The following is a 16,563-nucleotide window of genomic DNA, read 5'->3' on the forward strand; positions in this document are numbered from 1 at the left end:
CTACGTATTTCAACATGAACATGTAATCAATAAATTTGCAGAGATTAGTTTAAGTTGAATTAGGAGTCAAGAGTAGCCAAGAAGGTTAAAAATCAGGGAGATTGAAAGGATAGTAGTTCCCTCAACATCTAAAGGAAAATTTAGAAAAGGATTGGGTTTGGGGTAGGAGATGTGTTGGTTCCAGCTTGTAAAAATGGCTTATTAGAGCTGATTGTTAAATTTTCAGTGTGAGCATTTACACTCAGAAATCAGCAAATACTACAAATCAGGGTATGATTTATTGTTTTGTTGATTTTCTAGACTTCAGAAAGTGATGGAAAAATATTAACTGTGCAGAGTAAATTTAAGTGTCATTCAGATTTTTTTTTCTCATCCAGGGTCACAAACATTTACTAACATGCACTGAGATTTTGGGGAAATTGAATGTTATGAGGTCTGTGTGTGTGTGTATGTGTGTGACAGAGAGAGACAGAGATAGACAGACAGACACACATGCCTAGATATCTCTAGACCACAACTCATCTGCAGCTGCTCATATTGTCTAATTAGCTGCCTAACAGCTCATTGAAAATCAAAGAGGGAGGCCTGAGGTCTCTCATGCACTAGTGGTGGTCCAGAGGAACAGTCCATCCTTTTATTTTCTTTTTTTTGGAGGGTGAGAGGAAAGGCAATTGGGGTTAAGTAACTTACCCAAGGGCACAGAGCTAGTAAATGTTTAAAGTGCCTGAGGCTGGATTTGAACTCAGGTCCTCCTGACTCCAGGACCTTAGTCTCTATTCACTCCATGACCTAGCTGCCCCAAGCACATCCTTCTTATGGAACCTGCTGAAACTACTACATGGCCAGGGGGAGGGATGTACGTACTGGGGGAGGGGAGGGTTTGCCTGTCCAGATGCAGGTGTGGATAGTTCTGTGGTGAGATATAAAAATCTTGAGGCACCATTGCCCACTTCAGAGGGGTCAAAGTGAAAGTTTGCAGTGTTTCATAGGCCAGCTACTTGAGATGGGAGAATGGAAGAGTATTGCTTGTAATAGATGACCAGAGCTGATGTAGTCTTGGAGACAAGCCCCACAATTGTCTATTGCAAGGGATGATGAAATGTCTCACTTTTTCACCCTCTAATTCATGAACCTGACCATCAGCCATGTCACACTAAAGAGTCATGGTTCTCACTTTGAAGATCACTATCCTAGATTATAAAATACAAAATACTTAGTATGGCATTCCGTACCCTCCAGAAGGACCCATCTTGTCTCTCTAGGCTTATATGATGCTACTGCTTTTTATATACTCAATGCATCAAAAACTAGATTATCTATTTACCCTCTTCAGTTACCATCCTGCCCTTTCCTTATCTCTTTGACTTTGATCATGCTGACTCCCATTCAAGAAATAAACTCCCAAACTACAATCTCCATCTGTAAAAATTCCTTCCTTTCTTCAGTGCCCACTAACTGCTATTTTACAAAGGAAGCCTTCCCTGTTTTCTTTTTCTTTTTTTTTTCTTTTTGGAGGGGGAAAGGCAGGGCAATTGGAGTTGTGACTTACCCAAGGTCACACAGCTAGTAAGTGTGTCAAATGTCTGAGGCCGGACTTGAACTCATCTCTTTCTGACTATGGGACTGGTGCTCTATTCACTGTGCCACCTAGCTGTCCCCCTTCCCTGCTTTCTTAAGCTGAGAGCAATCTCTCCTCCAATTTCTTGGTACTTCATCTGAATCTCTCTTTGGCACTTTTGACATTCTGCCATGTGCTGTGCTTTCTGTTTCTATCCATATGTGTCTTATTCATACTGTAATCATATAAATGATAGTTGACATTTATATAGTGCTTGAAGGTTTGCAAGGTATTTTACATGCATTATGTCCTTTGAGTTTGTAAACTCTTTGAAGGAAGGGGCTGTGTTATTTTTCATCTTGCTGTCCCTAGCACCAAGGACAGTGCCTTGCTCAAGGTAGATGAATAATTTAAAAAAAAATGTTTGATGGATTGAATCGAATTCTCTCAGCAGAAATAATAAAAATGATGAGGATGATGAGGATGGTAATAATGTAAATCATGGTACAGGGGAAAAAAACACTGACTTCGGAGTCAGCGGATCGGGCTGCAGATCCTTCCTCTTGCACTTTATCTATATAACTTAGATGAATTCCTTGATCTCCTTCCAGCTCAGTCTCCTCAGCTACAAAATGTCAGGGTTGGGCTGGATGGTTCTAAGTTTTCTTCTAACTCGAGCCCTATAATTTTTGATTTTCCTCCTTTGGTACTCCCATCAGCCCTTTGAAGTAGGTATTATAACTATTAGTACATTCCTTTTTGTATTTGGAAACTGAGACTCAGAAGGAATATAGAGTAAAGGGTATGTTCAGGGAAGACTAGAACTTCAAGTATGAGGGCTGCCAAGCCCCCTGTTAGGACTGCTTTCCACCTTTGGTGTCTACCTGATTCACCTAGTTCTCAGTGGCTCCAAGAAACTATAGTGTGGGCAATGCTCACACTTCAGTCAACTACTTCAGCAGGTGGGCTAAACAAGGCTGAGGGTAACTGAGGGGTCTCCAGACCATCGGTGAGTTAGTGGGGTGTCTGCCCCAAGTGTGTGAAGATTTCCTTTGGTAGAATGGGCAAATGAGAACAATTTGTCCCAAAAGCCATGAAGGCAGTTTAAATAGATTCTATGGTGTGCTTAGAGCTGGGTCAGACATCGAAGCTGCCAAGGCCATTTGTGGTATCCCAGACCATTGGAGGTCATCTTGACTCTTATCTTGCCACTGGACTCCAATTTCTCTGGAAGAGAAAGTGAGGTCTCTAACTTTGTACACCTCTGCCTCACTTAAATCCAACTCATGTGCCATTCAAAAAGACTTGGCCAGGGTCACACTACTAGAAACTGTTGGAAGCAGTACTTAAACCTGTTTTCCAAGTCTAAATCTGGTGGTCCATGATACTGTTTTCTAGACCTGGAACAATCTGTCCTGCCTTATGCTTTTGTAAGAATTTCTCTCCTTTCCCCTGTTTCCAAAGCTCTTTCTTCTCATCACCATATTGCAAAAGCCTTGGCTTCATTAACTGCTCAACTCACTCAGTCATGTCAAGCCAAAAAGCATTTATTAAGCACCTATTATGTGTAGGTACTGTCTAAACCCAAGGATACAAAAAAGGTCAAAGATAGTCTCTGCTCTCAAAGTGCTCCCATTCTGCAAGGGTGGGGTGGGTGGGCGAACCTTAGGAGCTACTTGTTTCATTAATGCTGTCCTAATTACCCAATTATTCTCTCTCTCTCTCTCTCTCTCTCTCTCTCTCTCTCTCTCTCTCTCTCTCTCTCTCCCTCTCTCTGTATTTCTCTCTGTCTCTCTCTGTCTCTCCCTCTCTGTCTCTCTCTCTCTCTGTCTCTCTAATATTACTTGCAGTAAGCTTATTGGTATACATGTCATATTCCCTATTCAAATACAGTTACTTCTGCTATAAGGCCAACTAATGTGTGTTTCTAAAAGCTACTGCATTGTGCAAATTTGCTTAATAAAAACCACAGGAATTATGGGAAAAATGGGGACACAATAAAGAACTTTGTCAATGACACACACAAATATAGGAATCTAATAAAAAGAGCACCACTGATTAATCTGTGCTAAATGGTTAAGAAATATACAAATACTCCAATAAATAGTGGTGTTGTCCATGGCCTTGGGCTGCTGCTCTGGCTCTCGTGGGGCCCAAAGTTGGCAAAGCTGATCACTGTGGGCAACAGGGGAATGGGTGGGCAGCAAATCTGGGAAGAAGAGGGCTTGGGGGCAGAAAACTGGGGGAGCAGAACTTGCCTCAGAAGAACTTACCCTGCCCCTTCTTCCATAACTCCTACTGAATGAGAAGATATGCAATAAATATGGCTCTTTTTGACAAATAACTGACATTTACTTATGGAAGTGGGAATAGGAAAGGTTGCAATGTGGGGGTTATTAGGAAGTGGTGTTATCCAACCTTTCATGATAAACTGGTGAACTAAGGAAGCTGGTAGGTGTTTGTGGTGTGTGTGTGTGTGTTCGTGTTGTTCTGCGCTAGGTGGAACTAGGGGCAATTTTCTGTTCTTTTCTGATGAAATGACACAAAAGTAAAGAAAGAATCCATGTTACACTCAGATTATTCTCTAATTTATCAATTGCATTGGAACAAATTGACATTTTCAAAACAAGTTTGGTTTTTTTTTTAGCAGAAATGGCTGTATAATCTCCTTGTGATTCTATAACTGAAAAAGGATTTTGAATTAAACAAATAAAGTGACTAAAATGTCTTCTGCCTTTTACCCAGATATTCCATTGATAACAGAAAAGTACATCATGGAAGTCATTAACAAAAAGAAAATGTCCATATACACCAAACATACACAATGCATGTGTACATACATGTTTATATATGTGTATGTGTGTCTATAGATCTTGTCTCTATTTTTTCAATTGTGTTTGACTCTTTTGACCCCATGAGATTTTCTTGGCAAAGATATTGGAGTGATTTTCTATTTTCTCCTCCAGTTCATTTTGCAGATGAAGAAACAGAAGTAAACAGTTTAAGTGACTTCTCCATGGTCACACAGCTAATGTCTCCAACTGGATTTGAACTTAGTTCTTGACTCTCATTCCAGTGCTCTATCCACTGCCACCTGCCCCCATCTATGTATCTATATGTATGTATTTTGGTGTATATGCACTCTTTATTTTTATGATATATGTGATATATGATACATGTATAATATATGACATGACACATGTTATATGTGCATATTGCATTTGCATATTTTCCATATCTTTATCTATCTACATCGCTGCTTTGTTTTTTTTTTCATAGTAAGGACATAAAAAATTGTAGATGCTCACCAATTGTTTGGGGAGTGGCTAAAAATTTGTGGTAATAGAACAGAAGTGTGAAAGAGGAATCACAAAATTCCTAAATGCACTTTCCCAGAATAAAATGTTGTTGGGAAAGATTTAAAAAAAAAAGAAATAAAAGTGTGAGAAAACATAAAGAATATAATATTTTAAAACTCAGTCAATATGCAGCCTGCTGGGAACCTTCAGTCTGGATGAGTAGCCTTCATTCCTGTGATGGACTATCTGTGCTGTAAGAAATTATGGCTCTTATGAGTGGAGAAATGCCTGTGAAGACTTCCATTGATTTGATGCAGGATACCATATGCAGAGCCAGGAAAACAACATGCACAGAACACATTGAATGGTGCACATTTACCAGTGACAAGCAAAAGCCCAAAGAAGAGCTCTGAGAAGGGACTTTCCTTCACACCTTTGCAAAGGTCGTGGGGCATCCAAGGGTCTGGAACATTGCATATCAGTGTTTGCATCCATTTTGCTAATTTCTTTTTTATCTTAAATTTTTGTTAAAAGAAATAATTTTTAAGGAGTGGAGAAGGAAAGGAACAGGGGGGAATTCATCTGATGTAAAAAGAAATGGTACAAATAAAACATACTCTAAAAATTGAAGGCAGGGTGTTTCATTTCTTTAGACTTTTTATCTCTAATGCTTGCACATAGTAGGTGCAAAAAAGTGCCTGTAAAATTGAAGTCAAAAGATCTTCCTCCTCTGACCTCTCTCTTGCACTGTACCTCTCTGATGGCTCTTTCAAGCAAGAGGGTGAGCCATAACTCTTTCTGTGTTTGTATCCCATCTCCCCATCCCCATGAACTTTGTGTGCTGTGGCTTGCATGGACCAGATTCCACTTGAACTCAGTATTTCCCCAGTGCCCAGACCTAAGCTCTCTGGATACAGTAGACACTCGATAAATGCATGTTGACTTGAATGTCTCTTTCCACTAATTTCAATGTCTGGGTCTGCACCACCTTGTTGGGAAGAGGATTCAGAGAATACTAAGATGTAATGAATCCCTTTTGACTGAATGCAGCGCTGTGTGACATCATCTAGTATCAGCTTGGTTCTAGGTAGGTGAAGGCCACCTCTTCCTGTCCCGATATTGCTTATGTCACTGAAACTGTCAGCTGGGTACTCAGTCCTTGTGCCCAGACTAGGGAAGACCTTTCCTGTGTCTAACAAGATCAGGATAAAGCTACCCTCATGAGATCCATGCCCCTCCATGCTTGAGGTAAGAGTTGGGTTATATCTAGACCTCTCTGAAAGGAAAAGAAGGCTCAGCTCCTTTTGGAGGGAATTTCTAGTCCTGTGATCGGCTCAGTATTCCAGTAGGCATGACTGGTGGCTGATCATTGACTCCCTTCTTGGGCTTCTCCAGTCTCTCCACTCACCATGCCTGTCTGAAAAATTCACAGTAACGTATTTATGTACTTGCACATTGTAATCTACTGTGTTCCTCAAGTTGTGCAATATTTCTCTGAATCATATTTTAATTTTTATGTGACTCTAGTGTTCATAAAATGTGCTTATACCCTCCAGCTTAGAGGATAGAGTTTGGTTTTCTCTATTTTCTAGTGAGTCTTTTTAGACTGGGGGTGGGGGGAGATCAGGAAAAGTTTATCCCACAATGTCTCAGCTCAATCTGTGGCTATTACTGTCCCTGCTTAATACCTTTTTTTTCTAAACAAAACAACTAAATTGTTAATTTTAAAGTGACAACCCTGAAGGATGATGGGTCAAATTTCCTCAGACAACCAGTCTGCTTCTACTGATTTCCCTCTTTTTGGGCTTTGCTATTCATTTTCCACCTCATGGTTAGCCTGCCCTGAATACATGATATTGTTAAGAAATACCTACAAAATATTTATTACTGGGGAAGTTATTTTATCAGTAATTGCATCTTAGTTAAAAAAAAACTTTAATGTTTTTTTGAAATAATTAAAAACATCATTTTGCTTTTGATCATTGGGGGATTCAAACCTCTATTTAATCATGCGATGCTTTTTTTATGATTTTTATCCTTGTGTTATAGCAATCGTATGGTGGGTTTTATCTCGTCTTTGTACTTGCAATAACATATTATTTGACCATGAATCACTTTAATGGATTGAAACATAAGCATGTGAATTGAAAAATAGATACATTAGTCAAATCAATAAATAAATATGAAAATATATTTCTACTATGAAAAACCATCTTGGCTACTGTGTCCTCCAACTTGGACAGAGAGAGCTGAAATATATGGCTGTGAAATATGGCTCACCATGTCAACTAGCCACTGCCTGCAGCCTAAAAGGAATTTTGAGCACTGAGTGAGTAGTATTTCATCAACAAAATCATAAAATAAAGACATTAAAATGAAGGGATGATTGAGTGCTGCAGGACGTTTCTAAAATCACCCTTCAGTCTGAGGCTGGAGTAGTTCAGCATTAGGAATTGCATGCTCTTCATGACAATTTGCTTACAAATCACAGCAGCCAGCATTAACGAGTCGGGCGGGTAAGCAGACTGGCCTTGTTGGTGAACCAACTCCTAGTGACTTTTGTGGTCAAGCATGGAAGAAGTCCATGTCACAGCTTTAGTCCAGGAAACTGGAGACTGTTCCAGCTGCCCTCTCGGGGGCAGGTGTCTTTGGGAACGAGATTCCCAATTTGTGACCTGACTCACAGCTACTTCTGGTCACCAGCCAACTTGATGAGAGGAAATTCCTATTTGTCCTTCCCAGTGCGCCATGTCTAATAGCCTTCCATCTACGTTGTTTCCCCCAGCAGAATGGGAGCTTCTTGAGAACAGGAATTGTGTATTTGCTTCAACAATGCTTAGCCCATCGTAAGTGTGCAATGATTGAAGTGTCATGGGATATTTAGTCAGTACCTTGTGCAATGTAGCATGTACTTATTTTGGTTTGGGCAGTTGCATAGTGAAATACAGAATGCATGTCTTCTATTAAGCAATGCCATATAAAATACAAACATTGCCAATCACTTGACTTTCACAAAAACTATGGATGGAGGACAGTGTAGGCAATCTTTATTTACGTTTACTTACACAATAGTGTTCATTGTTTTCAGGAATACTGAGATTCAGCTGCCAATTGTGAGTTTGCTTTCAATTTGGTTGTCCTGGGTATTAGAACATCGTGGCTGGCCCTGGAGTGAAGTTGTGAAGATGCATCTGCCTCCCCCTCCTTGCAGAGGCCGGGGGTGATATGCATGAATGTCATTTATATCAGAAGCAATTGATGTATTGAGGTCAGGGGTGGGGCCATTTTTGTGTTTTAATCCTCATTAGCACAATATCTGGTGTCACTTAATAAAAACAATCTTGCTGTTTGCTTATTTGCGGAGTATTCCCTGATCCTAATGCAGTTCCTGTATTTATGTGTAGTAGGTGTTTGAGAAATATGTATTGATTTGGAAGGAAGGGGAGGGACATATTTAGAAAGAAAGGTAATATATAAAAAGGATAACAATGACAAAATTAATAAGGAAGAAGAAACCTATGGCAAAGACCTGGTTGCCTCTCCTAAAATGTTTTCTTGGATTTTTGGTGTCAAAGATTAAAAAAAAAAAATGAAACAAGGGTGAAATATGGAAATGAAATACAGGAAGGGTATCTATAAATTGACTTGCAAGGGGATTCAAAGGTCTTCTGGTCCATTCCCCAACACTGTACCCGCCTCCTTGTCCATTAGAAATCATTACTGTAGGCTCTGAGCACAACAACCCTTATGGAGGTTCTAGCCTGGAGAAATCACTGGGGTTCTTGTTCTAGGACCTTGAGGCCCCTGTACGCCATAACCTAAGGGCTTGTGATAGAAACAGAACTCTTGATCTCCTTTCCAGGCTCTATTGATTTCTCTGGAAGGCATTCATTTTCCAACCTTTCTTATGATTCAGTGCACTGCCCTGTTTTCTCCGCTTCTCTGCACACATCCAAATAGCCAGCCTGGGAGCCCAACAGGCAACATATTGGGACGCTCCTAGGAGCTGGAACTGAGATGATCTGGAAAACCATGAGATTAGCCATATTGTACTCTGAATGTCTAGACTAGATAAGTGCTTACTGGGAAGTTTGGAACAGGAGAAAAAAATCACTGGCTTTAGGCAGCATCTTTGGGGCTCAGTTTTCTCCTCCGTACAATGAGAGATCAGACTGCATGATTTCCCACATACCTTCCAGACCCTGGAACTTTCTCTCTGCTTCCTAAGGTGTTTGTTGAGGTGTCCTACATGGATGTGCAGGGATGCAGGAGGGGGATGGGGTAGGCCAGGTGCCTTCAGAATGGACAGTTGCCTTTAATAGACTCCCAGGCTAATCTGTGTTGCCACTGGGGTCAGGCGCTCCACTTCCCCCTCATCCTCCTACCTTAAACTGCTAGTTACAGGAGGTTGGACTGAAAATGGACTAGAAGGGCCTTGGGCATATCCCTTCACCCTTGCTGGAGAATGTCTCTCTTAGAAGGAGCAGCTTTGGGGGCAGCTAGGTAGCCCAGTGAATAGAGCACTGGCCCTGGAGTCAGGAGGACCTGAGTTCCAATCTGACCTCAGATGCTTACCACAAAAACTAGCTGTGTGACCTTGGGCAAGTCACTTAAACCCCAATTGCCCTCCAAAAAGAAAAGAAAAAGGAGTAGCCTGCCCTTTGTGGTACTTCTTTGTTCATCTCCAAATATCCTCAACATCTCTCTGAAGAGTCCTCAGGCCTGCTGCATATCTTGTAGCTGTTTAGGGGGACTCCACTGGCCCATTCCCTGGGACCTAGCCATCTGTCTGAAAGGCCTATGCCCATAGGCCATTTGGCCCAAAATCCCACTCCTAGTCAGGATGCTGGCCTTCCCTGGCAGAGACTATACTGGCAAAAACACATCTTTCCACACTACATGGTTGGAGGGAATTGGCTGGACACTCAGGGGCTGAGTCATTGGCCAACAAGCCCCAGTTCATAATACCCATGCCTAATTGCTTGTGGTTGCTATTCAGTCTGACCTACCTCTATAGGGCTGACTTAATGAAAACCACCCTCAACCGAGACCATCTATAGCTTGACAGGGGCTAGAAATTTGACAGGTGCCCAAGAACACTCAGTAATGCTGGGGTATCCTTGGGGCCAAGCAGAGGACTCTGCTCAGTGACCCTTGGCTGTCCTTGGGGGCCAGCACGGGATGCTGCACAGTAATCCACAGGTCTACCTTGCCCTCTTTTTCTCTTTTGGATAGACCCTTTTGTCCCTGGCCGTGTCCTCAACAGCCAAGAAATTCTTGAATCCCAAATGTGTTGACACTGTTTTCAGGGCAAAGGGTAAATAACCTACTCGAGAGGAATTTTCATTTGATGCCACTAACAATAATGGTGGTGCCTTATTTAGATTTCACTCCCCTAACAATAGGAAGGCTCCTCTGAGGCCTGGGTTCTTTTAATTTTGATTATGAAACTGATGGGATCTACATGAACCCAGGTTTCTCTTCATCATGAAAAGAGCTCATGAATCCAATTACATAATTTTCCATGTATTTAAAGCTGTTTATTTGCCCAAGCCTGAATTGTTTCTCCAGAAACCTCAAGGTCATCTATTATACAGCGCCCCATCTGAGCGGCCGCTCCGAGAGGAGCCTGGGCAGCAGCATCGGCTGTATTTCTTGTGTCCCCATCCTCATTCCCTGAGTGTGAAAACTTTATTGCTCATTATCTACTGGGCTGTGATGAAGTGACAGATGATTTATTGGGAGCCCCAAACTGTGTTTCAATGGTGAACATTTTTATCCTTCTGTATTGCAGCCCTGCCAACCCCTTCTAACTGCTGAGACAACAAATAAAGAAACTCAATGTTGGAGGGCCGGTGACGATCACTCATAAACGGCCACGTTCCCAAGCCCGCTCCACTCCTAATTTGATTCAATTCCCTTTTGTTGCTTAAAAATTCAATTTGTTTAATTGAGCTGTTTGACAGTAAAGGCGGAATCCCGGGCATTTTAACCATTCACATTAAATTTCTCTCCACATCGTACTTTTATTAATGAGCTTCAGAGAAGGTTGCTTTAATTTAAACGTGGTGACCTCACAGGCTTATAAAAAGATCTCTGGGCTTTCGTTCTCAAGGCAGAATTAAGGCGAATCAATGTGAGGCCAGGCAGGGGACAGTAGCTATTTCTTCTCAAGCAGGGAGCACGAAGAAAGTCAACCTGGGCACTGACATTGGATTATTAGCAGGCTTGCATTCACTTGTGCATGGGGGTGGGCACATGTGTGTCTGCCCTCTTTCTTTTTCCCTTATTTTTCATCAATGACATGGGGGGAGAAATGATCGCTTTGCAAAGTCCCACCTCAAAACAGTTAAAGAAGCCAATGTCTCTTCACCCATTTCCGATGGGAGGAGGAATGAAGCCCGATAATGTATTGCCCATTGTCTGTTTTTTACAGGTTACTTGGTTATTGACATTTAAATAGCTGAACAGCTTTTCCTTTAGGATTAATAAGATACACAGAAACTGGTGTGCGATTTTGAAGGTTTACTAAACTTTAATCTGTAAAATTTAATAGCGATCTCCAAGTCATTACGGGTGTGTGGAACGCCGTGTGCCTTTCCAAACACTTTTTCAGCAATGAATTATGCTGGTGGAATGGGGTAGCTGTGTATCATTACGTCCAGGTAAATGCCAGGATGATGACATAATTGGTAGTTGGGAATAAAATACAACCCCTGTAAAATGTTACTAAGGTAAGTGCAGAAGGATTGTAATTCATTATACATAAACATGACTCCTGGTTATTTATCATTTGGTGAAATATAGAATAACTTGATGTTGCCAGGCATTGTTCTCCCCGGCCTTCACGACCGTCCTTATTCAGCTGAGGAGCCTTGGCCCACTTTGGAGAGGGCTAATTTCCTTTATCTTCCCATTTTCCGAGAACGAATTTTAAGTCGTCTTCCTAGTGCTGGAGAGTGTGGCGTCTAGAAACGCTATGTCCTAAAAAAAATGGCCTTGTTAAGAATGATATCCTGCCGATTTCAGACAGTGATAAATTTACAACTTTGGATTAAAGGTCAGATGGCTTTTTCAGCCATTAGGACGGCCCTGTTCCATGATACCCGACTCTGCGAGGAAATCCGTTTTTGCACCCTGATGCCTGTTATGTTAGTCTCAGCTGAAGACAGAGGCATGGCAATTGTTTGGAAGCCCCAAAGCCCATTTTCTACCTGGCCAGCCTGTAACTGTGCTGGCCCTGGGCTATTATTTAACTTTTAGCCTCTTGTTCACACAGCACACATGCATAAAAGCACCATCCACTGCATGCCGAAGAAAATCTTAGTAATGCTTATTTTAAGCTGTTGGCTATATGACCTGGTTTGTGTGATTCTGGGTCTTTTCTGGGGGAGTCTTTTTCTCTGAGACATTTTGTGGTGGCTCTTTTGAGCTCAGTTCTCATGAGTTGGGCCTTTAACTTGGTGCACAAAAGGCCTTGGTCAGAGACTTTCTTTTGGTCATTCTTTTTGGGTGCCTAATTCTACAATATTTTATCACCCTTTTCCTGTATGTGCCTACCAGGCTCTTGTCAGATGTGAGATGAACGGCGGTATAAGGACGAGATATCTCTCTTCCTCATAACCATCTTGAGCTTCAGTGTATGATGAATTATCCTTCCTGTCACTCGGAAATTCCCCTCTCCTGCACTTAAGGCTGGCAAAATTACACCCCAGTCATAACGGAGAAAAGCTCGGAGGTGACAGCTGCAAAGAACATGGAGAACACTAGGCCTCTGGCAAATCAGCCCTTCTGAGTGGGGTGAGGGCTTCTCTAATGGACTTCCCTTCCCTCACTGAGTCCCATTGTTCCAAGCTGGGATACCAGCTATGCACTGCTTAAAAGCAGAGGAAAGGGGACAGAGACACACTCAGAAGAATTTGACCTCAACCCACCACTCCTTTAGGTGAATGGATAGAATGGCTCCTAAGGAGGTCAGGGCCCAGAAGCCTGGTGGGAAATGAAGAAACAAGGGAGAAAAAAAAAATCCTCTCCTCTAAAGTTATTTCTCCCTATTATCCCACTTCTAACATACAATCTACATGATTCGCTCACTTACTCACTTATTTGTTTATTAATTTATTTACTTATGCATTCACTGATCTATTCATTTCTCTCTTTATTCATTCACCTACTTTTTAATTCATTCTCATCAAGACTTTCCTGAAAGTTCAGGAGTCCTATTCACATGACAACAAAGGAAAGGCTTTGGAGGTCAAGGTTTCAGTCTTAAGCTCACCTTCCAGCATCCTGATTGGTCATTAGCACTAGGCTGGCTCAAGGAGCTTCTTTTGCTGAGGGAGAGATTAGAATGTAAGCCCAAGAGGGCCCAGATTCTTCTGTCTTTGTATTCCCAATTCCCATCCCTCTGCCTGCACTGAGTAGATGCTTTTTTTTTTTTCTTGCTTACTTGAATTAAATTAAATTAAAATAAAAATGTGTAATGGGTGGGAGGGTGGGTGGTGACCCAGAGCCTGCAGAAAGACACCTTGCCTGCTTCTAGCTGACCACATCTATGGGACTCAGCCTTGAGGGTGGCGTGGATTTTGAGGAAATGAAGCAATCCCCAGTTTGGCTGCTAAGGCAGAGGAACTAATGACTTGTTATATCTTTAAAAAAGGTTTCTCTGTTTCTTATCCTCTCTCTTCCTTTAATTCTCCAGGAGGCATCACATTGCTCTGAACCTTTTTTTTCAGAGAGTAGGTGGACGGACACAGGTGTACTGATAAAAATATTTAACAACAGGCTTTTTGAAGATTTAGTCAATCGGTATTATGTACATTTTCTGCATCACTGTCTTAAGTCTAGAGACCTTCGATAAAATAATCAACCAAGCTCCCACCATGGCCCGGCTCACCAGACACCAGAGACTTTGAAGTGAATGGGGCAGAACTGAGGCAGAATGGAAAAGCCCCCATCAGCAGGACTGAACGGGACTTCCTATGCTGATGGTTTGGAGTAATATTGGCCCAACGGTGCGACCGTGATTATGGCTGTTATCGCTTGTTTATTTAACTTTGTTTATGTAAAGTAAATGCTGAGTACTCTGCACTTAGCATCTTTTTGTGTACAGGAAATAAAGCCACGTGCCATTCCTGATTCATAGTATACATTGAGTGCTTTTCTACTCTCTACTATGGGGAGACTTGTGGCATGAGCCAGTGTGGCCTGACCTTTAAATCATTCCCCTTCCCTCACCAGGTACAAGGATGGGGATTGAAAAAGTCAAAGAACATAATAAAGGGGAGCCTAGCTCTTCTCCTTAGAAGTGACCCAGGATTAAGCCTAGTCCAGAACACTGGTTAGTGAATAAGGGTTAGGCATGTGTATTCCAGACCCTAGACCCTAAACTATATATAACCATCAAAGGAGACAGATATAATAGGTGTTTAATATATGGAAAGCACACAACTCCATTTGAGGTCAGAAACCTGAGTTTCATTTTGGGTTTTGCTACTTATACTCTTGTGACCTTGGTGAAGTCACTTCCCTATATGGGCTTTAGTTTCTTTCTTTGTAAAATGAAGATGTTGGGTTAGTTGACCTCTGAAGTGGATTCTAGCTCTGAAATGAAGTAATTTTGTGACCCTGTGGATAAAAAGGGCTATTTTTAGAGCCTGTGATATAAAAGAAAGAATATGGAATCTGGAGTCATGTTCTGGGTTCAAATTTCACAGCTTACTTATTGTTTGTACGAGAGGAGTTTCTTTGTAACTCAGTTTCTCTCTCTGTAATTTGAGAGAGTTGGACTAAATTTCAAAAATTCCTTTTAGCCCTAGTCTATGATTTCTAGATTAGCAGAATGGACAAAGAAGTGGGGTTTTGAGCTTTGCTCCTAGCAACCAAGAAAAGGCCTGAGGACCCAGATTGTGACTGACACCAGAAAATTTAAGGTGGGGGATATTTTGGCCTTGTGCCTCCTTTTGTATATACAGTGAATAAGTGGGAGAACATCAGAGGGCAGGAAGGAAAAAAAGGGTGAGCTCCCAAGCAGGGAATGGGAAGTGACATTGAGGCCCCAGCAGTTCTCTTGTCTTTGCAATGGCGGCACTGCTTCCACTGCTTCTGGCAGCAAACTTGACGGGAATTCTGGTCCGGAGATGGATCTTGTCCATGTCCTCCCTGAATCCTACAAAGAGTAACCTGCTTCTTTTTACAGTGAGTGAGTGTCAGAGGAGAGCCTAGACTGTCTACCTGCTAGCCTTCCCTCTTTCTGCAATAGCAGCCCACATTCCTTCATTCTAGATCACATAGACAAATGTCATTAGATGTTCAGCAGATGTGGCTGCTGATAATCTTAGAGTAATATTTGTTTGGCTAATTCAGTGTGTGTCCTTCTTTGGTTTTTCCTCCCCCTTCTTCATTCCTGACATATGGTAAACTATTTTGATGGCAGAGAATATATTGGTTTTCATTCATTCATTCATTCATTCATTCATTCATTCATTCATTCATCTATCAAGTTTCTGTCCTTTCTCTTTCTGTGATATCTAACATTGATGTGGCATTTTAACTTTGAAAAAATACTAATTTATTTGATCCTTTCTGCAAATTGCTTGCTTATTCATCTATTTAGTCACTCCATCTCTCCATTTCTTTGTTTATGTGTGCATTTATTGGGGAGGAGGTGATTTCCCACATCAAGTGCCCCAGTGTTCTCCTCGTATTAGTCTCTTGACACTGATGACTAACCCAGAACCATTTTGTATGATATGAGAGAATAAAAAGCCTGATGGAGATGAAGAGCTGATGCTTCTGTGGTTGCTAAGAAATGGAAACAAAGATGATGGTACTCATTGATTGGACAGTAACTAAGTGCATGGGCCACATCAATATCACGGGAGATTATTTTGTGATGAGAAAAGATGAATAGGAAGAATTCAAGGAAGTCAGCAAAGACTCATATGAAATGATGCAGCACGAAGTAAGCAGAACCAGGGGAGTAATTTGCACAATGGCCCCAAAATTTAAAGAATGAAAAAATAAAATGATAACAAAAGACTAAGCCAAAAAAGGATTGAAGGTTGTAAGTTTGTCATGATCAACTTGGACCCAAAGAAATGAACTAAGCTTGGTGATCTTAGAAAAAATATGGAGAGACTTGCACAAAATAATGAAGAACAAAATGAAAAGGACCAAGAGAATGTCATATTTAATTTGTTGTTTTAAGAACAACTTTGAGCAATTAAGACATTTTGACTATTATAAATAGCCAAATGAACTACAAAGGACATATGAAGGAAGATGCTGTCTGCATCCAGAGAAAGAACTGACAAATAGATGTATGTATATGTGTGCATGTATTATACATATATATACATATATATACACACACACACACATATCTGTGTTTAATGATAGCCATCTCTAAGGCAGAGGGAGGCGAGGGAAGGGGCAAAAAGGAAGAAAAAAGAAATTTAGATGACAAATTCATTATATATTGAAAAGAATAGCAAGTTGTACATAATGCATTTGCAGTTTCATGTACAATCATCTTTTTATTCTACTATGTTATGAAAATGCTTGTTTTGTTAAAAAAAAGAAAAATGAAAAGCCAATGAATCTTCCTCCCCATTTTGCAGATGAGGGAAACTATGGGCATGGAGCATTGCATATCATTTTCCTTCCTTCCTTCCTTCCTTCCTTCCTTCCTTCCTTCCTTCCTTC

Source organism: Petaurus breviceps, unplaced genomic scaffold, assembly GCF_028583685.1.
Source record: "Petaurus breviceps papuanus isolate PSGF00001 unplaced genomic scaffold, PetGlider_PUasm1.0 490, whole genome shotgun sequence".
Classification (NCBI taxonomy): domain Eukaryota; kingdom Metazoa; phylum Chordata; class Mammalia; order Diprotodontia; family Petauridae; genus Petaurus; species Petaurus breviceps.